Genomic DNA, 26,603 nt, shown 5'->3' with positions numbered 1-26,603 from the left:
CACCTGAGAAAGAGGAGGAGAATGTAGAGGCAACACCTGAGAAAGAGGAGGAGAATGTAGAGGCAACACCTGAGAGAGAGGAGGAGAATGTAGAGGCAACACCTGAGAAAGAGGAGGAGAATGTAGAGGCAACACCTGAGAGAGAGGAGAATGTAGAGGCAACACCTGAGAGAGAGGAGGAGAATGTAGAGGCAACACCTGAGAGAAAGGAGGAGAATGTAGAGGCAACACCTGAGAGAGAGGAGGAGAATGTAGAGGCAACACCTGAGAGAGGAGGAGAATGTAGAGGCAACACCTGAGAGAGAGGAGGAGAATGTAGAGGCAACACCTGAGAAAGAGGAGGAGAATGTAGAGGCAACACCTGAGAGAGGAGGAGAATGTAGAGGCAACACCTGAGAGAGAGAGGAGGAGAATGTAGAGGCAACACCTGAGAGAGAGGAGGAGAATGTAGAGGCAACACCTGAGAGAGAGAGGAGGAGAATGTAGAGGCAACACCTGAGAGAGGAGGAGAATGTAGAGGCAACACCTGAGAGAGAGAGAGAGAGGAGGAGAATGTAGAGGCAACACCTGAGAGAGAGGAGGAGAATGTAGAGGCAACACCTGAGAGAGGAGGAGAATGTAGAGGCAACACCTGAGAGAGAGGAGGAGAATGTAGAGGCAACACCTGAGAGAGAGAGGAGGAGAATGTAGAGGAAACACCTGAGAGAGAGGAGGAGAATGTAGAGGCAACACCTGAGAGAGAGGAGGAGGGGAATGTAGAGGCAACACCTGAGAGAGAGGAGGAGAATGTAGAGGCAACACCTGAGAGAGAGGAGGAGAATGTAGAGGCAACACCTGAGAGAGAGAGGAGGAGAATGTAGAGGCAACACCTGAGAGAGAGAGGAGGAGAATGTAGAGGCAACACCTGAGAGAGAGAGGAGGAGAATGTAGAGGCAACACCTGAGAGAGAGGAGGAGGAGAATGTAGAGGCAACACCTGAGAGAGAGGAGGAGAATGTAGAAGCAACACCTGAGAGAGAGAGGAGGAGAATGTAGAGGCAACACCTGAGAGAGAGGAGGAGAATGTAGAGGCAACACCTGAGAGAGAGGAGGAGAATGTAGAGGCAACACCTGAGAGAGAGAGAGGAGGAGAATGTAGAGGCAACACCTGAGAGAGAGGAGGAGAATGTAGAGGCAACACCTGAGAGAGAGGAGGAGAATGTAGAGGCAACACCTGAGAGAGAGGAGGATGTAGAGGCAACACCTGAGAGAGAGGAGGAGAATGTAGAGGCAACACCTGAGAGAGAGAGGGGAATGCTTTGCATGTCTTCCAAGCCTGTGATAATGTGAATGAACTCATGTTGACAATAATTTGTTGACACAAAATAAATGGCAATTGCATATCATTTTCACCTACACAGGATACATAGCTAAGTAGTTAGCTTTCTATCAGTACTTTTTAAATTTTACATTAATTTCCATATTGTGTAGAGCAGCTATTCTCAACCTTGGGGTCGGGACCCCAATTGGGGTCGCGAGATGATTTCTGGGGGTCGCCAAATCATTTTGGAAGTCAGCTCTGTCTCCACTGTGTTAAAGTGTTCATGTGTTAATGTGTTTTTGTCTTTTTAGTCACTAAATGTCTTTTTTTGGTCATTTTGTGTGTTTTTTTGTGTCTTTTTAGTCACTAAATGTCTTTTTTTGGTAATTTTGTGTCTTTTTTTGTGTCTTTTTTGATCATTTTGTGGTCAATTTGCGTCTTTTTTGTTCATTTTGTGTATTTTTTTTATCATTTTGTGAGCGGGGGTCACGGACAACATGCATGTTAAATTGTGGGTCGCGACTTAAAAAGGTTGAGAACTTCTGGTGTAAAGGGCCGAGAAAAAAATTTGGGGCGCTTTTATATTCATATATTATATGCTTTTTTAAAAAGTTGTAAATGTTGGAAAGATATTGGTTTTTCATTGTTTTTTTGTAAATATTTCTCATTCTTTTCATAAAAAGTTATATTAAGACAGTGCTTTGAGATATTGATATTGAGATAGTGCTTCATATTTCAGTGGATGAGGAATGAGGAAAGGTTTTTATTAGAGGTGTGAATCATCAGAGGACCCAAGATACGATTTTATCTCGATACTTGAGTCACGATACCTTATTATTGCAATTTTAAGCATTTGCGATAAAGTGAGTGGTTAATATATTGCGATTTAACTGTTTAACTGCATTTTGTTTAACTGTATTTTGTATGTAGAAAATTCTCAGTCTGTTCATCTCACTTCAGTCTTTTTATTTCTCCACAATGAGAGTCAAACCCACAGACTGACCAACAAAGTATTCAGTCAAACTGAACTGATATCAAACATGTATGGGCGTTATTTCACCATCTCCCTCAGATTCCTCAGATCTTCTAGTTTCATCACCAGTATATTCCTAAAAGTGAGCCCACTATGGCCTCTGGGAAAAAAACAAAAAAAGGGAAAATACTTATGGCCCACTGAAGCTAAATATCGATACTTGGTGGCCATGAATCGATATTATATTGCCACGCAAAATATCCCGATACTATGCTGTAACAATTTATTCCCCCACCTCTAGTTTTTATGATTTTTACTATGAAAAATGAAATACATACACTACTGGTCAAAAGTTTTAGAACACACCAACTTTTCCAGAATTTAATTGAAAATGATGCAGTTTAATGTCTCAGTGTACTCTGAAATTAATGCACATTTGAACATTTAAAATTCTTTATTGAGCATGATAGTGTTTTAAAAGTAAAAAAAAGATTCAAAATCACATTTTATGTTGGACTAAAGGACTAAAAAAAGACACAAAATGACCAAAAAAAGACACAAAATGACAAAAAAAGACACAAAATGACCAAAAAAAGACACAAAATGACTTACAAAGACATGAAAAGAATTCAAAAATGGACAAAATAGCCCAAGACTCCATAGAGTTAAGTTGTTAACCCATTTCTTGTTCCCTGAAAAAGGCCTACTTGTATAATTCTGAAATGTACATTATTTTCCAGTTTTGGTTAAGCTTACCTTTTTTTATTTACCTCTGGCAGTTCACCACTTACCTTTGTACCCTTTCAAGCTGTTCATTTGACTTGAACTGCTTGAATTTCAATAAAAAATGGAAAAATTGGGGTGTTCTAAAACTTTTGACCGGTAGTGTATTGCTAAAAACAACCAGAACCAGATAAAGGTACATTTTGCACTGCATTTTTTAACTCCATTCTCCTGAAGGGCAACAAATAGAACCGAGTGGGGAGTTATGGGTGTTTGTTTACTCTTCAGCAAAATATACTGTGACTCCATCTGACAGCCTGTTTAGTTCACAATCTGCTGTGTAGTGACATTTTAATCAGGAGATCACATGGTTGGACATACAGACTAGACCTGGTTGTAACACACACAGAGACACTGACCACACACACACACATACAGCTCGCTATCACCAAAATAAATACTTTATACCCACACGTAACCGCATTTCGCCAACATATCCAACCACACCAATGAGCCCACCCTGAATCTGCATCCAAATCCACCATCCCGACTGACACTAATTTAGTGTTTCATGTCTCTGTGTGGCACCAGGGTGGCAGGGTGGCACCGCCGGGGATTTGTGGGTGTCTACGCTGCCAGGGGGGCACGAGCCCACAAGCTGTCTGCCAGGCTTCAAAGCAGCCTCTCATTTAGTTTGCTGCATTTTACACACTGTCACTTCTACTGAGCACTCTGGGAATAACTGTTGTGAAGTTGTTTTTAACCCCTTTAACCCTTTTTAGTTGGTGGATGTGCCAGCAGGAATGGGAGGTGTGTGTGTGCTGGTGTGGATGTTGGAACAGTGATTTAAGTTGGTAAAACTTGGAAATATAAATGATTGACATTTAGGGCAATAATGTAAGTTAGCACAACAAAGGAAGCCAGTTGTCTGCTCAAAAACAAGTTGGTGAGTTGTTGTTACTTATATCTTTAAGTTGGGGTTCACAACAAGGGACAATAGTTCTGATAACTCTTATTTCTTTGTTGGGAAATGCGGGAAAGCGCTGAAATTCGGTCATTAGCGAAAGCTAGCGGCTAACTGATGCTAGCGGCTAACTGATGCTAGCAGCTAACTGATGCTAGTGGCTAACTGATGCTAGTGGCTAACTGATGCTAGCGGCGCTGCTTGTTACACACTGCAAAAAAAGCAAACTTGTATTTTTTGGCCTAAAACAGTGATTTAAGTTGGTGAAACTTGGAAATATAAATTATTGATATTTAGGGCAATAATGTAAGTTAGCACAACAAAGGAAGCCAGTTGTCTGCTCAAAAACAAGTTTGTGAGTTGTTGTTGGCGGCTAACTGACGCTAGCGGCTAACTGATGCTAGCGGCTAACTGATGCTAGCGGCGCTGCTTGTTACAGCTACAAGAGTAGCCATTAGCGTATCAATGCTAACTCAAAATTGTGGTCGCAACATTAGCTAACATTTCATAGCGGCGTTACAATCGTGCCACTTCAGCACATTGCAGAAGTTAGCAGAAGTAAGGATTAAAAGTTATTACAATGTAAAATTATAAGTTCTTCTTCTACTTCTACTGAGCACTTTGGGAATAACTGTTGTGAAGTTGTTTTTATTTTTTATTTTTTTTTAAACTTTGTTTATTAAGTTTTTTCACAATAAAACACAGACATACAGGAACACTCAGAACAGAATCCCCACCCCAGAAATATATAGATAAATAAAGAACAATAATAATAATGATCAATAGATGACTCAATCTAAGACAATGTAAGTTAAGTATGTTGTAAAAGAGGACATCTATAAACATAAAAAAGGAGAGAATTTTACAGGAAAACAAAACAAAAAAAACAAGCAAAAAACATTAGAAAAGTACAGTAAATACTGAATATTATTTAAGCTGGTTGTCATCTAAGCACAATGAAATCTGTGGCTGTCCTAATTAACTTGAATCATGCAGCTCTGATTTCTCTTCCACATATTTCAGAAAAGGTTGCCAAATCTTATTGAATTTGCCAGCTGAACCTCTAAGTGTGTGTTTTATTTTTTCCAATTTCATATAATATAAAGTACTTCTGATCCAAAGTGTGTGGCATGGAGGGACGGCATCTTTCCATTTCAGAAGGATTAGACGACGGTGAAGTTGTTTTTAACCCCTTTAACCCTTTTTAGTTGGTGGATGTGCCAGCAGGAATGGGAGGTGTGTGTGTGTGTGTGTGTGTGTGTGTGTGTGGATGTTTGTTTAGCATTTAGAACAAAGAAAAGATGTTCTTGGACACAGCAGGAGGAAGATGAAGGTGATTTGGAGCCGAGGCCTGGAACCAAAAAACCAACTGAGGTTTGAGGTACTTATCTTAAAATTACAAAAGCAAGTGATTATTTACCAACTAATCTTTTGTCATTGACATGCATATATGTTATATTAATTTAAAGTCAATTCAACATTTTTTCTTTTGGATTATCGAACACTTCTGAGATAAAGTCTGCTGCTCAGTTCATTTAAATAAAGCTTCTAAAGAATATTGATTCAAATGTTTGCAGGCTTCCCAGGAAAGAAAGGTTTTTTATGGCAGTTAAAAACATAAAATAATAAAAAATAGTACAGTACAACTTTAAATGTCATGAGAATTGGATTTGATATAATGTGCAACATAATGTTTGTTTTTTTACTTGGTCCATCAAATTTGAAGAAGTATATTACTGATTACAAGTTATTTACGCTCTCCAAGGTGTGTGTGTGTGTGAGTGTGTGTGTGTGTGTGTGTCTGCATGTGTGTGTGTGTGTGTGTTTGTGTGTGTGTTTGAGTGTGTGTGTGTGTGTGTCTGCATATGTGTGTGTGTGTGTGTGTGTGTGTGTGTGTGTAAAAATTAGCGTAAACAACTGAACTGAAGTATGTCTTAATTTTATCTATCTATCTTATTTATCTATGTGAATTTGAGGGGTATACAATAAATAAACAAGGAAAACATGCAGATAACTTAACCCTACACACATGATGGTCGCACAGGTGTAATGTACTCAATCTAACATTCAAATGTTTTAAAAAAACTTGTCCTGTTGAAGTCGAATCGGAAAAGTAATTCTTTCCATCTTAAAGATTGTTATAAATTAAGTGAATCCATTCATCACTGGTTTGTGTTCCTGGTCGAAGCCACTTTGTAGTAATGTCTTTTCTGCCAGCAGCACTTAATATCCTAAATAGATATCCAGCCTGAGACGTAGCCATTACTACTGGAAGGACACCAAACAACAAAGTAGTTCTGGGCTTATTACATAAATACATATCATAATGTAGCGACAGTTTAATACTCAGCTGCCTGTGGAACTTTAGTGTAATAATTGCATGGGACACTGAAAAAAAAAGCCAACTTGTATTTTTTGGCCTAAAACAGTGATTTAAGTTGCTAAAACTTGGAAATATAAATGATTGACATTTAGGGCAATAATGTAAGTTAGCACAACAAAGGAAGCCAGTTGTCTGCTCAAAAACAAGTTGGTGAGTTGTTGTTACTTATATCTTTAAGTTGGGGTTCACAACAAGGGACAATAGTTCTGATAACTCTTATTTCTTTGTTGGGAAATTTGGTCATTAGCGAAAGCTAGCGGCTAACTGATGCTAGCGGCTAACTGACGCCAGCGGCTAACTGACGCTAGCGGCTAACTGACGCTAGCGGCTAACTGACGCTAGCGGCGCTGCTTGTTACAGCTACAAGAGTAGCCATTAGCGTATCAATGCTAACTCAAAATTGTGGTCACAACATTAGCTGACATTTCATAGCGGCGTTACAATCGTGCCAATTCAGCACATTGCAGAAGTTAGCAGAAGTAAGGATTAAAAGTTATTACAATGTAAAATTATAAGTTCAAAAATCTGAATTCAGAGTTGAGCAAACTCAGAAACAAAACTTAAATATTTACTTTAATTGTCCAACTTAAAATTTTATCGAAGTTTGTTGCCTTGAAATTTTGAGTTCACCCAACTTTTCTTTTTTTGCAGTGTAGTGGATGAAAACAAGTGTTAATTTGCATTTTCTCTGCAGATTTTCACTGCATTGGGACCGAAACCTTTTTTTGGCATTTGTTGACAGAAAAAATATACAATATCACAAGCAATATAATTTAAATATAAAATATCAATGCTGTGAGATCCAAACTTAAACATTGTATGCAGGAAGATATCCTATATACCTGGACAAATAAAACCAGAACTATCTTCATGACTAAGTTATGGTTTCCATGTGTAATTTTGACAAAGTGGTCCTTTAAAACATGGGAATTATAAAGCCTCATAACTCATAGTAGTTTGCATGGTGTATTACAGTAATCTTCCAATAAAGAATCTGCTTTTGGCTGACATATATTGACTGTCACCTTCCTCTTCTCACATTTAAATGAATCCTTGAGTCATATGCATTATTACTCTGCCTATCTAATGATGATTTATGTTTGTCTAAGCCTTTTGTATTCCCCCCAGCAGTTAACTCTAATCACCATCACCATATTACAACAATATTAACAATAAAATAGCCCGAAGTTTTCTACCAGCCTGAGTAAAAATATTGTAAATATATCTGTTGTTTGTTTGTGTTGTGGGTTTATTACAGCCAGGTTCTTACAAATGTTTCTGCATAGTATGTCATTGACTCAGCAAGTCAGTACCAAAATTTCTGCCGACTGTCCCAGTTGGAGTAATTTCAAAAATGTTCCATTCAGGAAACCATTTATCCGATTTATTTCTGATGTATACAGGGTTAAATCTGCATTAACACTTTTTGGCCACTTGGGGGCAGTGCACATGCAAACAAGTTGTAAACAGCGTACTGATATAGCCATTTATCACCTTTCAACACATCCATATATAAAAAAGCATTCCTTTGGAGCCATGTTTCTGACTGCTTGGCCATAATTCTAATATTCATTCCCCTTCTAGCTCGGTTTGGTTCGCCACCAACTCCAAGCTAGTTTATTTTGTCTGTCTGTTGTTTGGCACTGGGCTGGTACAGTGTAGTGCAACTTGATCTGACGGGAAGACGTATAAATAGACATTTTATATGCACCACAAAAAAACAAACGTAAATGAGGATTGTTATAAGCTGCTATAAAAAAGTTGGTGATGTTTGAGGGGAGGGCAGTCTCTGCATAACAATTTTAACCCTATAAAGCCAAGTGTATCATATTAGATACAGTAATTTTTGAGACCTCTACATCATCAAAAACCTGATGTATACATGTGTTGAAGATAAACAAACTGAGCAACAAATTGCACAAAAATACCAGATGTAGCAAAAATGATATGCAGGTTCCACTAGTGGATCAGTCATTGCTGCATTAAAAAACTTCATATCAGCAGATGTATGATGTTGTGTTATATGGAAAAAATATGTATTTTGCATGTTTGAGGAAAAAGGAAAAGTCAAAGTCTTAATAGGTTAAATATGTTAGGGTTTATATGTTTTTGTTAGTTCGAGAAAAACAAACTGTGAGCAACAAAATGCACAAAAGACCTGATGTATCAAATATGATACAAATTAGAATTCATATATGCAATTTATTTATTTATTAAAATTCGTCAGCAGGTTAATAAGCACTCGGTTTTTACAAAAATTGAATTTTCTGGCAATTATTTCATGGTTCAGGCTTTATAGGGTTAAACAGCTTTGAATAATATCCAACCATGCCATGTTTTTTTTTTTTTTTTACTTAAACAGGATTAAAAAAAGCTTGTCAGCATTTAAACTATATGTCGTCTCCCTGTTTACTGGCCAGCAGAGTCTTATCATGTGTTGGAACATGAGATGAAACTGTTGGACCAGAGAGAAATATCACTTTGACACTTGTTGATGGATTTGTACACACACACACACTGCCTGTGTAATCAGGATCCTCTAAAGCTCTAATTCAATCTGCCCTCTGGCCCTCAGAGGGATGGAGGACCACATCTAGTCTGTGATTAACTGACCACCCACAGACAGGCAGGCAGACAGACAGGTAGATGAGGAGTGGGTGGACAACAGACAGCAAGATGGAACAGAAACAAACAAATAAAGCCAAAACCTTGTTGGCTGGATTCAACCTCCATTTTTAGCTCTCTTGTCCATTTCACCTGGTCCGTTCAGTGGATAGAACTATCCTAAGGTACCTAAATCTACAATTACTGTCCTCTGACTCCACCTGGATGCAATAACTGATTTGATTGGCTGTCTATAAGCCAATCACAGAGCTCTGCATCATCTAAAGTGGACTGCAGTCGAGGCACACGCCCTTTTTTCACCAAACATGGCCGACCAGGAGGCAAAGGAGGTGCAAGGCACATTTTAATCTATTATTCATATAAAAAAGTCCATTATTTGTGTTTAAACTTTGTTTAACGTAAACAGGAAAATAGTTGTGTACTGCTTTATGTTACTTAAGTACATAAATAATATAACATTGCATATGTAAAGACACAGTGAAGTCACGTTTCCTGTGTGTGTTTTAAATCAAAACTTCTCTGTTGTTTGTTGGCATAAACAACAACAAATTGTGTTGAAAAAAGTGTCTTTTTTGGTAATTTTGTGTCTTTTTTTGGTAATTTTGTGTCTTTTTTTTGTGGTCATTTTGTGTCTTTTTGGGTAATTTTGTGTCTTTTTTTGGTCATTTTGTGTCTTTTTTTTGTGGTCATTTTGTGTCTTTTTTGGTCATTTTGTGTCTTTTTTGGTAATTTTGTGTCTTTTTTATCATTTTGTGTCTTTTTTTATTTTGTGGTCAATTTGTGTCTTTTTTGGTAATTTTGTGTCTTTTTTTGGTCATTTTGTGTCTTTTTTGTGTCATTTTGTCTCTCATTTTTTGTCATTTTGTCTCTTTTTTTGTTTTTTTTTGGTATTTTTTGGTAATTTTGTGTCTTTTTTTGGTAATTTTGTGTCTTTTTATTTTGTGGTCAATTTGTGTCTTTTTTGGTAATTTTGTGTCTCTTTTTTTGTCATTTTGTCTCTTTTTTAGTTTTTTTTTTGGTATTTTGTGATCTGAACTGTGTGTGTGAGATTGTGTTCAGTGAGTGGGGTTCGCGACTCAAAAAGGTTGAGAACTATTGACCTAGGGCATCATTTCTAATCTCTTTTATCAAGGTCTTGACTTCATTCTTAAAATCAGACACATAGTCGATGTGTTTTGTTCCTCAGCGGAGCAGGTTAGTCACGTTTCAGGTTCAAACTGCTCTTCAGGAGAAAGAAAAACAAATGTTTGTGTCAATTAGCTGCTTGTATTGTTTGTGTTCATTCACCCCAAACAGCCAATCCACCACCTGTACATGATGTTAACTAGCAGCAGACTCTCAGTGTCTCCAGGACCAGAACACAATCACTAATGCTGCACTGGTGCACCACTAGTAGCTACATGTGGGCTGGCAGGAGGACTAGTGGAGGTGTATGGATTCCAAGTGGTGCCCCGTATGAACGGATTAGACTGGAACACAGCTGGAACCAGTTGTAAACAGTAGTAAAGGAAATAAAGCAGGGCGTTGCTCACTTTATTTGCAATTGCTCCTAAAAGCATCACATCTTACAGCTGCAGGCCAGGATATCAAAATAAAGTACATTTACTCAAGTAAGATGAGCTACTTGTACTTTACTTGATTATTTCCATTTTATGTAACTTTATACTTCTACTCCACTACATTCAGACTTTATGACGCAGATTCATAAAGTCCCAGGAGCTTCATTAGAACATTTTGAACTCAGACATTCAAATTTCTATCTAATCTCTTCATGGACTTTATAAAATTGACTTCACAAATGACAATACCCAGTATCATACAGTAGAAAAAATACCATGCTGGAAACCTGTACACTTGGATTTTTAAACCTTTTCGTATAAAATATTAATAAAATCAGCGGTGGAAAGTAACTAAGTACATTTACTCAAGTACCGTACTTAAGTATCATTTTGACTTTACTTGAGTATTTCCATTTTATACTTCTACTCCACTACATTTTGAGGCAAATATTGTACTTTTTACTCCACTACATTTAGCTGACAGCTTTAGTTACTTTACAGGTCAAAATTTAACATAAAAAACATGATCAAATTAAAGTGATTAGAGATTTTTTTAATTTAAACTCAGAACAGTATATTAAGTATTTAAAATAAGCCCTATCTTGGCTAAATCATTCAAAGATACACTAAACATTGTCCCAAAATATCAACAACACTGTCAGTTATCGTATTTGCTAACTTGACAAACCCAGCACATACAGTCATGTAAAAAAAATTATTAGACCATTGTTTTCTTCAATTTCTTGTTTGTTTTAATGCCTGGTACAACTAAAGGTTCATTTGATTGGACAAATATAATGATAACAACAAAAACAGCTCACAAGTGTTTAATCTAAGAGCTGATATCTAAACATTCTCCATGGTTTTAATGATAATGATTTTGGTTATTATCAATAAAACCATGTTAAATGTCTAGATATCAGCTCTTAGATTAAACTCTTATCAGCTATTTTTGTTGTTATCATTATATTTGTCCAATCAAATGTACTTTTAGTTGTACCAGGCATTAAAATGAACAAGAAATTGAAGAAAACAAGGAGGTCTAATATTTGTTTCCATGACTGTAGATGGCACCTTATGGAAACACTGAAACAGGTGGTTTACTGCTCGTTTTAAATATAATATATTGACAAAACAACATTTTGCTCTGAGGGAACATCACAACATTTTTGAGAGGTTATGCGTGTGTGATTATTGTTTTAGCAGCAGCTTAATGAGTCAGAACGACATAGTCAGACTCCCCAGAATGATGCTAGTCAACATCCCAAATAATAATCATTATATTTCAATTTCTTACTTATTGTATTATACATTATTATTCAAATTTAAGCTAAGGGTGCAAAATATAAAAGTGCCGATGCATGCTGTTGCAGAGTTGTTGTTGTAGAGTCTGTGGAAGTGTGACTCTTGATTTGAGTTCAGTTGAGCTGAGCAGTCTCTCTCCTTCTGTGTGTTTATGACGCAGATTCATAAAGTCCCAGGAGCTTCATTAGAACACTTTGAACTCAGACATGAAAATTTCTATCTAATCTCTTCATGGACTTTACATAAAATTAACTTCACAAATGACAATACCCACACTGCAAATAAAAGAAAAGTTGGGTGAACTCAAAATTTCAAGGCAACAAACTTCAATAAAATTTTAAGTTGGACAATTAAACTAAATATTTTAAGTTTTGTTTTTGAGTTTGCTGAACTCTGAATTCAGATTTTTGAACTTATAATTTTACATTGTAATAACTTTTAATCCTTACTTCTGCTAACTTCTGCAATGTGCTGAATTGGCACGATTGTAACGCCGCTATGAAATGTCAGCTAATGTTGCGACCACAATTTTGAGTTAGCATTGATACGCTAATGGCTACTCTTGTAGCTGTAACAAGCAGCGCTGCTAGCATCAGTTAGCCGCTAGCATCAGTTAGCCGCTAGCATCAGTTAGCCGCTAGCATCAGTTAGCCGCTAGCTTTCTAATGACAGAATTTCACCGCTTTCCCGCATTTCCCAACAAAGAAATAAGAGTTATCAGAACTATTGTCCCTTGTTGTGAACCCCAACTTAAAGATATAAGTAACAACAACTCACCAACTTGTTTTTGAGCAGACAACTGGCTTCCTTTGTTGTGCTAACTTACATTATTGCCCTAAATGTCAATCATTTATATTTCCAAGTTTTACCACCTTAAATCACTGTTTTAGGCCAAAAAATACAAATTGGCTTTTTTTGCAGTGCAGTATCATATAGTAGAAAAAATACCATGGTGGAAATCTGTATACTTGGATTTTTAAACCTTTTCGTATAAAATATTGATGAAATCAGTGGTGGAAAGTAACTAAGTACATTTACTCAAGTACCATACTTAAGTATCTTTTTTTTTTACATGAGTATTTCCATTTTATGCAGCTTTGTACTTCTACTTCACTACATTTTGAGGCAAATATTGTACTTTTTACTCCACTACATTTAGCTGACAGCTTTAGTTACTTTTCACATCAATATCTAACATAAAAACATAATTGACATTTAAAGTGCTTAGATATTTTTTTAATTAAACCTCATAACAGCATATTAAGTAGTTAAAATGAGCCATATATGGACAACAGAATAAGATGCTTCTTACATAAATACATCAATAATAATAATCTAATTATTTATAATATATAAAACAATCTGGTGGGTCCATTCTGCATAACGAGTACTTTTACTTTTGATACTTTAAGTACATTTTGATGCTGATACTTTTACTTAAGTTTTTTGAATGCAGGACTTTTACTTGTAGTAGCGTAATTCCACAGTGTGGTATTAGTACTTATACTGAAGTAAGAAATCTGAATACTTCTTCCACCACTGCAGGATAAAATACATATAAAAATAAAAGCAGGAAATTAAAAATGACCCAAAAAAATATATAATTAAATACACTGTAAAACCCAACTTTTGTTTCTATGCTGCGAAATAATTTTATGTCGAGACAACAAAGACAATGTAGTTAACTCAAATTAATCTTGCTATTTGACCTAATATTTTAAGTTACTTAAAAATTACTTAAATAAAATACTTTTACTTTTTGCACAAATATTTGTTGTATTGAAAAGGAAAAAATAGTTATAATAACAAACAAGCAACATTGGGTTTTACAGTGTACAACAAAAATTGTCAAGAAACAATAGTATCACATGAGCTACAATTGAACCTACCTAAATTACAGTTACAGCAACCTCCATTAATAAACTGTTGAATTTATATCAGAGAAAGTGTAAACTGATGAACGTTAAAGTTAGAGCCTGGTGGTTACCATGGCAACATGGTCTCCAGTTAGAAGTCTTACATCTGTTTAAAACTGATGATTCCCTTTGATGACTTTTACCCTGTCCAAAATGTCTATTGTATTGTATTGTATTGTTATTAATTCTGTGTATTTTATTGTATTTTATATTGTATTTTATTGCTGTTTCTTTTCTATCCTTTTGTACGGTGTCCTTGAGTGCCAAGAAAGGCGCCTAACCCAAATAAAATGTATTATTATTATTATTATTATTATTAAAGGATATAAATCTAAATACGTGCTCTGACAGGAATTAGAAACATATTTATTGGTGGAGCAAGTGAGCCACGTGTCTACTATCCTGAGAGCACGTTTATTGTTTTTTTTTTGTTGTTTTTTTATAAATGTTTTTATTCATTCGACAGGCAAAAGTACATATAGTGAGAAATAAAGACTTTTTTTGTTTTTCCAAAAACAAAAACAACCCCTTTTCCCCTCCTCCCCCTCCCAGTCCTACTGGCGAGTTTACTGGACATCTATTTTTAAACATCTTGCAGAAGCACTAAATATTAATTTGACATCTTGTGCAGAACTGGCCATCTTTGGAGTATTATCAGACCCTCAAACAGTTAGGAAGAAGTTTAAGGATAGTATCGCCTTTGCATCTTTATTGGCACGTAGAAGAATTTTGTTGGATTGGAAGTCGCCATTTGCCCCCAAAGCTTCCCTTTGGCTCCAGGACCTCATGCTGTATTTAGACCTGCAGAAAATTAAATATAATCTGAGGGGAACGCCTGAAAAATGTGTTTCTGTTTGGGGCTGTGTGATTAGTTACATAGCTAAATTGAAGACACTACAGGATAAATAAAATGCTCATCTCTGACGATTAACCTCTCTCCATATTAATTTCTCTCTCTGCCTCATTTCAACCCATGGACAATGCTTTATCTCTGTATGTTGCTGGTTTTCATGTACTCATTTATTTTTATATCTACTCATGGTAAAAAGGAAGGATGTGTATTATTTCTCATTTTCTCTGATTTGTAACAAGACTATGTAGGACTGGGACCTTTATTGTTTTTGTACCATTCAAAATCTGAAGAATCAAATGCATGTTTACAAAATTGACTTTAAAAGTATTGAAGGATTGCCAGTTTCATGAATGACTGAACAATAAACATCAGATATGATAGAGAAAGACAAACTCACCTCTCAGTACTGGAAGATATTTAAATAATCACTGAACATTATTATCATATTGTCAGTTTGTGTCGACAGTTAACCTGCTGCAGTAACACACACACACACACACACACACACACACACACACATTCTTGTACTTCTATCTTTGTGAGGACCCTCATTGGAACAGTGAATTCCTTTGCAAGGTGATAATAGTTTTGGATTTTCATCAGTTTTAGTTTTAGTTGGGTTGTGAATTTTTGTCTTCAAAGTTTTTTAGAGTGAGTTTGCTAGTTTTAGTTTAGTATTTATTTATTTGAAATGCTTTAGTTTTAGTTTAGTTTTTATTAGTTTTAGTGTTAGTTGTAGTTTTTTGTAATGGGGTATTTGTTGGCTGGGAGATTAAAAGAGGTCAATCCATCTTCATTATGTGTGGAAAAAGTTGACATTTGGACATTTTCACTATAATTTTAGTAAGTTTTATAACCACACAATACAGTTTCAGTTAATTATCATCATCATGTGACCTTTAACCCTTAAAACAAAGTCTGGAATCTCAAAAAAGCCTTTAAAGAAGTGAGGACCGGCCGAAATGTCCTCACTCTGTTGGTTAAAAACGTGTTCTGGTCCTCACTATGTAGGAAGTACAAGAACACACACACACACACACACACACACACACACACAGTGTCAGTGCTTGGTGTCTACTGCCCTCTACTGTTTTTAACCCTCCTGTTATATCACATTGATCCATTTAAAAGTTCAAAAATCTAAAAAAAAAAATATTTTTTCATAAAAAGATATGAAGTTGAATGTATTTTTTTTAAATCAATGTCATGTAAAACTATTCTACTTTATATAGTTCTTTCCAATGTACATTAAAAAAGTTTTATTGTGCTTTTTTTTTTAAATGGAGAACTACTGAATTATCCTCATTGAACCATGAACCTGTGAGAGGTGAAGAACATAATGCATTAAATATTGATGGTAATGGTTAGTAATGGAGTTATTAATGAAATATAAACAATGTTTATTGTGATTTTTTAAGTCTCTGACACTTTTGGATAACTAAACGTGCCTCGAGTCAATTATTATCATTATTACTGTTCCTGAGAAACAAACATAACAGGAGGTGAATAATTATAATAATAAGTGAATAATTAACTGATCAGTTTCTTCTGCAAATCAACAGCCACTGAATTTTTTTTCTCACAAATGACTTCATAATCTTATAGAATATTAAAGTTTTTACTGTTCAAATTTGTGAGTGTTTTCTTTTAACTTTGCCACTTTCACACTTTCAGTTTTGTGGGGTAAATAAAGGGTTTTTTTCCCACAATTTTTTCAGGTCCTTTGTCTTCATGGTAGCCCTGACATTATTATAATAATAATTATATAATTCTAATAATTATTATAATAATTAATCCCACATTAAAGTTTGTTTTGTTTGCTAACAGGCATCGGTCACATGGCCAGAGAAACAGGAGTTGATGTTTTCACTGTTTTTCACTCAAAATTAATTCAATAATAATCACATTTTCCAAAAATATAACAAGTTTCTCTCTCATACTCCAACAACCACCTGCAAAACATTGTATATTACGGCACATTTTTCAAATGCTATCATACTGTTTTCAAAATGAAGTCAAGCATTGTTGTCATCACCATATTAACATATATTATATATATATTATACAGAAACGTTCATAGAATATTTAGGATGAAATTAAACACATGGTCGCTCATGAAGTCGGCATAAAACTTTTTTTTTAACCTCTTTCCATGAAATGTTTGTGACACTGAGTTATTCTGGACAGATCAGGTGTTTATCTTCTCAAAACTTCACGTCACAATGAAAATTAAACCACAATTAACAGAAGATTGTGTTTTAATAATTCCAAACAGAGCTGAAAGTTTTCCCATGAATCCTGTCTTGTTACCAAACACAAGTCAACTTATATCGAATTAAACTGAATTACTATAAGCAGTGATATATTTATCTGTTCTTTGTGGTTTTTTAAAATTAAGATTCATTTTAAAATTGAAATTAATTTTAAAAGCCACTTTTATCTACTGTTTTTTTTGTTTTACCCAGCATGAGACTCGCTTTGTTTGAGTTGTTTTTGCTTGTTCTTTGTTTTTATTGTTTTTATTGCCATGTACAGCACTTTGTATCAGCTAACGCTGTCTTAAAGGGAAAGATCAATAAAGTTGATTTGATTTGATATAGAAAAAAATATTTAAAAAAATATATTTAAGCAAATTTCTGCCTTTCTGATTCATTCTTGTTACATCAACGTACAGCCAATAATATGAAAAGTCATTCAAACTAAAAAGATAAAACACAATACTTCCAGTGGTGGAAGAAGTATTCTGATCCTTTACTTCAGTAAAAGTACTAATACACACTGTGAAATAATCCACTACAAGTAAAAGTCCTGCATTCAAAACTTACTGAAGTAAAAGTACTAAAGTATCAGCATCAAAATGTACTTAAAGAAGAAGAAAAAGTACTTGTTATCAGGTAGTTTGTATATGCTCTAAATATATTATGACATTATTTGTATTTATGCATTTACGTAAGCAGCGTTTTGATTTTGTAAAGACATTTTAACGACTTAATATTCTGTTGTGAGGTTTCATTTAAAAACAAATGTCTAATCACTTTAAATTTATCGTGTTTTTTTATGTTAAATCTTGACCTGAAAAGTAACTAAAGCTGCTAAATGTAGTAAAAAGTACAATATTTGTCTAAAAAAACATATAGTCAACTGCTGTACACCAACTGATTTACATATTATTTTTTGAGACCTCCCTGTTTATACTGTAAATTCTGTTTATACTGCCATATTTATATTTATACTGATAACTGACTGTTGTTTCTATCGATACTGTTCATTTGAAATACTCGCCATATTTATACCGTTAATCTGTTCATACCATCATATTTATACAATTTGCATCTTCCAGATTTGTCTTTTCTTCAATGTATTTTTGCTTGTACATACACTACCGGTCAAAAGTTTTAGAACAGCCCAATTTTTCCAGTTTTTTATTGAAATTCAAGCAGTTCAAGTCAAATGAACAGCTTGAAAGGGTCCAAAGGTAAGTGGTGAACTGCCAGAGGTAAATAAAAAAAGGTAAGCTTAACCAAAACTGGAAAATAATGTACATTTCAGAATTATACAAGTAGGCCTTTTTCAGGGAACAAGAAATGGGTTAACAACTTAACTCTATGGAGTCTTGGGCTATTTTGTCCATTTCTGAATTCTTTTCATGTCTTTGTAAGTCATTTTGTGTCTTTTTTAGTCATTTTGTGTCTTTTTTTGGTCATTTTGTGTCTTTTTTTAGTCATTTTGTGTCTTTTGGTGTCTTTTTTTGTCATTTTGTGTCTTTTTTTTGGTCATTTTGTTTCTTTTTTTAGTCATTTTGTGTCTTTTTTTGGTCATTTTGTTTATTTTTTGTCATTTTGTTTCTTTTTTTAGTCATTTTGTGTCTTTTGGTGTCTTTTTTTGTCATTTTGTGTCTTTTTTTGGTCATTTTGTTTATTTTTTGTCATTTTGTTTCTTTTTTTAGTCATTTTGTGTCTTTTTTTGGACATTTTGTTTCTTTTTTTGTCATTTTGTGTCTTTTTTTAGTCCTTTAGTCCAACATAAAATGTGATTTTGAATCTTTTTTTTTACTTTCAAAACACTATCATGCTCAATAAAGAATTTTAAATGTTGCAAATGTGCATTAATTTCAGAGTACACTGAGACATTAAACTGCATCATTTTCAATTAAATTCTGGAAAAGTTGGTGTGTTCTAAAACTTTTGACCAGTAGTGTATGTTTATAGAATTATATTATTATATGTCTTTATAAATGAATCTTTTACTTATATTTCATGTTTATTGCTGTAACCTCCATATGGCAGCAATGAGAATAAAGGTGACTTGACATGAAAATGTAGCGGAGCAGAAGTTAAAAGTTTCACAAAATTGAAAGTACAAGAACCTCAAAACTGTACTAACTCGTGTTTTCTGTCTGAGGATGAACCGTTGTCGTGTCCTGCTCCAACTATCTCATTCTGAGACATTTAGAGTGAGTTTGGAGGTGAGATTCTCTGTTTGGCTGCATGAAAAGTTGAGTAAATAAAGCTCCAGTTCACTGATTCTAGTTACCAACTGAACAAAAACCTTCAGATGATGTTCCTCCTCCTTCTGCTGCAGAGAGAACTGAAGTTTGTTTAAGAATCAAACAAACTCTCGAAGCATTCTGATTGAAACGACTTTATGCCGTAACAGTTTCTGATAAGAGCTTCGGTGCCATAAAAGCTGTTTGAGTTCAACACGAGCAAACTGTCGGGTCCTCCAGCGCCGCGGGGACCGAGGAGGAATGTTCCCTTTGATCTCACACCCCCTAATCACTTCCTCCAGATTATACAGTACGTGCACCTCCGCACTGCCCGCACTGTGTGTGTGTGTGTGTGTTCTTGTTCTTCCTACATTGTGAGGACCGGAACACGTTTTTAACCAACAGAGTGAGGACATTTTTGCAAAGTGAGGACATTTCGGCCGGTCCTCACTTCTTTAAAGGCTTTTTAGAGATTCCAGACTTTGTTTTAAGGGTTAAAGGTTACATGATAATGATAATTAACTGAAACTGTATTGTGTGGTTACAAAACTAACTAAAATTATAGTGAAAATGTCCAAATGTCAACTTTTTCCACACATAATGAAGATGGATCAGACAAAGGAAATAATGGCAAAATTTACTGTGACCTCTTTTAATCTCCCACCCAACAAATACCCCATTACAAAACACTACAACTAATAAAAACTAAACTAAACTAAAGCATTTCAAAAAATAAATACTAAACTAAAACTAGCAAACTCACTCTAAAAAACTTTGAAAACAAAAATTCACAACCCAACTAAAACTAAAACTGATGAAAAATCCAAAACTATTATCACCTTGCAAAGGAATTCACTGTTCCAATGAGGGTCCTCACAAAGATAGAGGTACAAGAATGTGTGTGTGTGTGTGTGTGTGTGTGTGTGTGTGTGTGTGTGTGTGTGTGCCTGAGGCCAGGCAGGGCAGATGGAGTCCTCTGAGTCCTGATGACAGACAGAGATAGGGAAGCAACAGAGACAGAAGGATGATGTCATCAAACGGTGACAACCAGGAAGAGTTATAAATAAGTTTGGCGGTCACGCTGAGGAGCATAAAGCGTATAAAGTGACTGAAGGAGTCAGCACATTTATAATCTGCAGGAATAAACAGATGAAGTGCTGCTGGAGTCATTTATCTGGTTGTCGGTGTGATTCTGGCAGCTCTCAGGGTTATTCTGGTTTCTGGGGCAGTAAATGGTCTCAGAGAGAGAAGAGCTGCTGTAACACTGAATAAAGAGGATATTACGCCGTTTACAAAGCTAGGATGGTCCAAGTTTAAGTCTGCCACAACAGCATTATTTTAAAAAAAAAAGTTCAATATCTTTACATCATGTAAAGAACTATATTTGGTAACTTCAGGTAATACACTGTAAAAAATAATCTGTTTAATTTACGGTAAAATACCGGCAACTGTGGTTGCCAGAATATCCCCGTAAAAAATACAGTGAGTGGGTTTTCTACTGTAAAAAAAAAAAAAAATGGACCTGCAGTAAAAAAAAATTGTAGAAATAACAGTAAAACACTGTCAATACATCAGAAATAGGGCATAAAATGAAAAATTCTATATCACCATATTAGACTCTTTTAATTACCGTAAATCAAAGAATGGCACAAAACTTTTACTTTTTTCTGACATAAACTGGAAGAAACACACAGTTTTGCTGTAAAAAAAAAAAAAATTATGGAGAAATACCATGATGTGTGAATTAATGACACAATAACCCTAAAAATAACGGGAATATTCAGTCTAAATTACACTGCTGCCGGTATTTTATCGTAAATTAAACAGATTTTTTTTACAGTGTATTTAGAGAAAAAAAGTTGCAAATTTACTAGATTAAAGTGGCAAATCTACAAAAAAAAAAGTCGCAGATTTATGAGAAAAAAGTGGGAAAAAAGCAACTTTTTTCTCCCAGATTCACCACTTTAACCCTTAATAGGACACTCATTGAAATACTTGCAAATTCCAAATTTCAACCCTAGAGAATATTGGAGGATATTACACCATTTACAAAGCTATGATAGGGTCCAAGTTTAAGTCTGCCACAACAGCATGATTTTAAAGTGTAGGTGGGTTTTTTTTTGTTTTTTTTAAACATATATTTATTGGTTTTTGTGTTAATATAACAACATCCAACAACCAAAACTTCACAAACATATGGCAGCAATGGAAATAATAATCAAAATATCAATGATACTGAAAAGGACCAAAACAAATGAATAATTAAATAAATGTAGATAAAATGAAAAAAATTAAACTGTGGTGAGTATTTTTACTGTAGGTTACATTCCCAACAACAAATTAAATATTTTTCATTATGTTATTGTCCCACCGCCTCCTCTATATCTCCATTCCTCAACAGTTCCAGAAATATTTTCCAGATGTTATAAAATTCAGAAGCCCTCTTTCTAACAATATAGGTCAGTTTTTAAGTGTAGGTGTTTTATAAAAAAAGTTCAATATCTTTACATCATGTTAAGAACTATATTTGGTAACTTCAGGTAATATTTAGAGAAAAAAAGTTGCAAATTTACTGGATTAAAGTGGCAAATCTACAAGAGAAAAGTCGCAGATTTACGAGAAAAAAGTGGAAAAAGCAACTTTTTTCTCCCAGATTCACCACTTTAACCCTTAATAGGGCACTCATTGAAATACTTGCAAATTCCAAATTTCAACCCTAGAGAATATTGGAGGATATTACATACTGCCAGAAATATGCAGAAGTGTGTAGAAATTTTTTTGCAGATTTATGAGATTTAAAGTGGTGAATCTGACTTTTTCTCTAGCTTTTTTCCCACTTTTTTCTCGTAAATCTGCGACTTTTTTCGCACAGATTTGCCACTTTAAATCTCTTAAATCTGCAACTTTTTTTCTTGTAGATTTGCCACTTTAATCTAGTAAATTTGCACCTTTTTTCTCTAAATATTACCTGAAGTTACCAAATATAGTTCTTTGCCTGATAAAGGGTTATACTGCCCTAAATTTGAGCAGGATATGTGCAGTGATTTATGACTTTTGATTCTAGTAACTGTTTACATCGTCATTGCCGAGCGAAGGCCAGCAGGACATCAAGACATCAGGAGCTGCTTCAGTTAAAGCTTCAAGCTTCCATCAGGGTAGAAAGTGTCCGCTGGGAGAGGTTCAGGCCTCGTCGGCGTGTCTCCGTTACAAAAAACGTCCCCAGAGGGATTTAAAGACTCCAGAGGTGACGTTTGGTTTTCGATCGTCGTGTAATCGATCAGCGATAGTTTCGACTGTGACGTCACATACGGGACGGATTGAGGAGCAGAGCTTGTTGTGTTTCTTGTCTTCATGCACATGGTGGAGATGATTATGGACGAGAGGAAACGAATCCTTGAAGAGCAGTTCGATATGTCACATCCCACTTAGCGCTCTGTACCAGTAGTTCTCAACCTTTTTGAGTTGCGACCCCCAATTTAACATGCATGTTGTCCACGACCCCCACTCACTGAACACAATCTCACACACACAGGTCAGATCACCCAAAAAAGAAACAAAATGACCAAAAAAAGGAAACAAAATGACTAAAAAAAGACACAAAATGACCAAAAAAAGACACAAAAAAAGGAAACAAAATGACCCAAAAAAGAAACAAAATGACCAAAAAAAGAAACAAAATGACCAAAAAAGAAACAAAATTATCAAAAAAAGACACAAAATGACCAAAAAGGAAACAAAATGACCAAAAAAAGAAACAAAATGACCAAAAAAAGACACAAAATGACTAAAAAAAGACACAAAATGACCCAAAAAAGAAACAAAATGACAAAAAAGGAACAAAATGACAAAAAAAGACACAAAATGATAAAAAAAAAAAGACACAAAATGACCAAAAAACACAAAATGACCCAAAAAAGACATTAAGTAACCGAAAAGACTAAAACACATTAACACATGAACACTTTAACACAGTGGAGACAGAGCTGACTTCCAAAATGATTTGGCGACCCCCAGAAATCATCTCGCGACCCCAATTGGGGTCCCGACCCCAAGGTTGAGAACAGCTGCTGTATCCAATCAGCATCAGGCATCTTCAGGGGAGAATAACGTCCTTGTTGCTCCTCGACAGGGCCAGAAAACGTCTGCTAGGGACGGCTCACGTTCACTTTAGGGGCGTTTGGGCGAGGGAGACCGCCTCCTCCAGGTATTCTACTACAGTGGAAACAAACCTTTAGTAAAGATATTTCTGACATCAGATAAACTAAAACCAAGCCGAACATCGTCTGTTGCATTGGTGTTCACCCTGTGGATCTTAGAGGATCTTGGAGGATCTTTTTCATTCTGGCGCTCTGCACGCTTGACCTCAGGATCACATTTAGATTCATTCCGGATTAAAAAGATATCACCTCCTCCAGGATCTGAACCTGGAGGACTGCAGGACATTCAGCCCTTCAGCCTGACAGCCAGAGGGTCACAGGTTTGAATCCAGCGTACTCCTCTTCTGTGTGGAGTTCTCATGTTCTCCCAGTGTCAGCGTGGTTCTCTCTGGTTCTCCAGCTTCATCCCACAGTCCAGAAACATGCAGCTTAGGTTTAATTGGTGGCTCTAAATTGCCCGTAGGAGTGAATGAGAGTGTGATGGTCTGTCTCTATTCAATTCAATTCAATTCAACTTTATTTATCCCAAATAGGGCAATTCAGTTTGCAGCCTCCAGTCAGACAGCGCACGAGACAAAGCAAAAACAAAACAACAAACAAAACAAACAAACAAAACAAAAGCAGGACAGCACATAAACCAACAATTCCCTCTGTCAGCGGCAACAAATCAGTGTGAGGGTAGCAGCAATATCCATAAACAATAAACAATCTCAGGACAAAATGAGGGGAAGAGTAATAAATAAATTAATACATTTCCACCTTATGGCTGGAATAAATAAATAAATAAATGACTAATTTATCTATTATTCTATGTGTCAGCCCTGTGATAGTCTGACCGGTTCATGGTGGACCCTCCTCTCAGCCCCTGTGACCCTGGTTTGGATCAGCGGTTAAGGATAATGAATGAATAAAAGAAAGAGAATGCAGAAATAACTCCAACATGAAGTGGATGTGTAAAAAGTCTAAATTCATTCAATCATTTTTTGGTGTGATTTTATTGCAATAAAGAGATCAAAAGGATGCAGATATAACTATATCATGATGCTGATGTGTAGAAAGTCTGAGTTAATTCTTCAGCTCAGGTCTTTTGCAGGATGATCAGCAAAGAACTTTTAAAACTCTTGTTCTCTGATCAGTCAGAGCTCTGCAGGACGTCTGCCCTTTAATTAGTGACCTTCTCTAGTTGTATTTCCCTGTTAAACTAATTACAGAACACCTTTTTTTTGCACACAAGAGCACTAGGGCAGAAACCATCTGTGTATTTCTGGCGCCACCTGCTGTAACCCTCCAACATTACACCTCCAGTTACAGTGTTTACAACAATAAATACAAGACAACAACACAAAATGAATCAACAACAAGACTCAACACTTATTTGTGTTCAAAAGGAGCCAAAGCTTATTAAATCCCTTCTCCCTATGTTAATTTACTATATTCAGTTATATAACAACAATAATATGTATATATATGTATGTATAACACACAGTAATGTAGTTTATAAACTCATTATTACCATTATTAGTAATAGTAAAAAATAGTAACACATTTAAAAAATAAAACGTCAACAATAACCACCTCCAGTCATTTTACACACCAAAATAATGAGTATAAAGTGTAAAGCTGGTTGCTAAGCTGCAGCAGGAGTCTCTAAATGATCAGAGCTCGTTCCTCTACAGCAGGATTCATCTTCATAAAGAGTCAGAGAATCAAGATGTTTATCAACCAGATATCAAATGTTTCTGTCATGTTTTATTATCACTCTTTACTCTGGAAATGTTTTAATGCTAAAAGTCAGATCTTGGTGCTGCTACCTGAAAATGCTCCAGACAGACTATAAACTATTTACAGCCATTTAAAACTACAGTAAAGTTACACATTACTGTATTTAGTGAGGTCACTGATACAACACACTGGATATGTAGGTTTCACATTTTTACTGCATATGCTCTTTGTAATCCTAATTTGTTTACAGCATTGTGCAAAAGAAGAAAAAAAAAAAACAGCCTTATTTAGAACAAACATGACGTCCCTTTGGGTCGAGCTGTAACAGTCTCAGTGTTGTAGAAATGGTCCCCACTATGTCCTGATGGTCCATATCTGTTGTAAAGTGTTTCTGGTTTCTGGATTCAGCTCTGAGTGATTGTAGAGAAGTGACTGATCATCGGTTCAACTAAAGCTTCACAGCTCTTCTTCATCAGTGAAGCTGAGCTTCACCTCACAGAAACTCTTCAATTCTGGAGACATTTTCAGAAAAAAAAAAAAAAAAAAGATTCATAAAAAAGTATAACATTTGCTGGACAGATTTTGACAACAAGTTCAACATTTTTGTATGTAATGACTCAAGCAATGAAATGAGGACTATTAGATTTATATGCAATGACTATCCAGCATTCACTAGTATAGTTAATTCTGACTGACATGACATGAGATATGATAATGTTATAAAACAGCAGAGTTGTATGAAAGCACTTGATGAATGTCCAAAAGTATTAGTAATGTGTTGTAAGGAGAAGCTGCTGCTATGATGAGCACCAATCACTAAATATTGTGGAGGTTCAACTAACTGTTGTTAATGTTAATATTAATGAGAGAAATGCACCAAAGACACTGAGAACTGAAAACTGTAAACTGCACATGTGCTTACAGTTTTTCTTAACCTTTAAATAATAAATCTGTGATAAATTTGAATTTACATTAAAAACATTTGATAAAATACTTAAACATTTGCAGAGAAATCAGACATTCTCATCAACAGCATCACTGCAGACTGTTTTTACTTTATTCCAACAGTTATCTGATAAAATGCATCATATTAGCTTTAATATCTGCTCTAGTATTGAGGTAGCAGAAAATGCAGCTGCTGTTTGTGTGGAGAAACACTGATACAGTGTATAAAATACTGACTGCAGGGACTCTAAAACTGTAGCAGCGGAGATAATAAAGGTCAAAGGTCGGCTCATATTGAAACATTCACACAGAGCGTGGTGTCACAGTCGGACCATCTGTTTCTCTGCTATGGATCCTCTCAGATGCTACATGAACACATGCTGCAGCAGCCAACACGTGTCCATAAGGTCTGCTGAAGCAACGTGGCCTAGATCTGTACGGGACTGCTGGATCTGCAGGGAGAAAGTTGCAAATTTACTGGATTAAAGTGGCAAAACTACAAGAAAAAAGTTGCAGATTTACGAGAAAAAAGTGAGAAAAAAGCAACTTTTTTCTCCCAGATTCACCACTTTAACCCTTAATAGGACACTCATTGAAATACTTGCAAATTCCAAATTTCAACCCTAGAGAATATTGGAGGATATTACATACTGCCAGAATGTGTAAAAAAAAAACATATGAAAATAATATTTT

Source organism: Centropristis striata, chromosome 13 (genome assembly GCF_030273125.1).
Source record: "Centropristis striata isolate RG_2023a ecotype Rhode Island chromosome 13, C.striata_1.0, whole genome shotgun sequence".
In the NCBI taxonomy this organism is placed as follows: Eukaryota; Metazoa; Chordata; class Actinopteri; order Perciformes; family Serranidae; genus Centropristis; species Centropristis striata.
Note: the sequence above shows the minus strand (reverse complement) of the source record.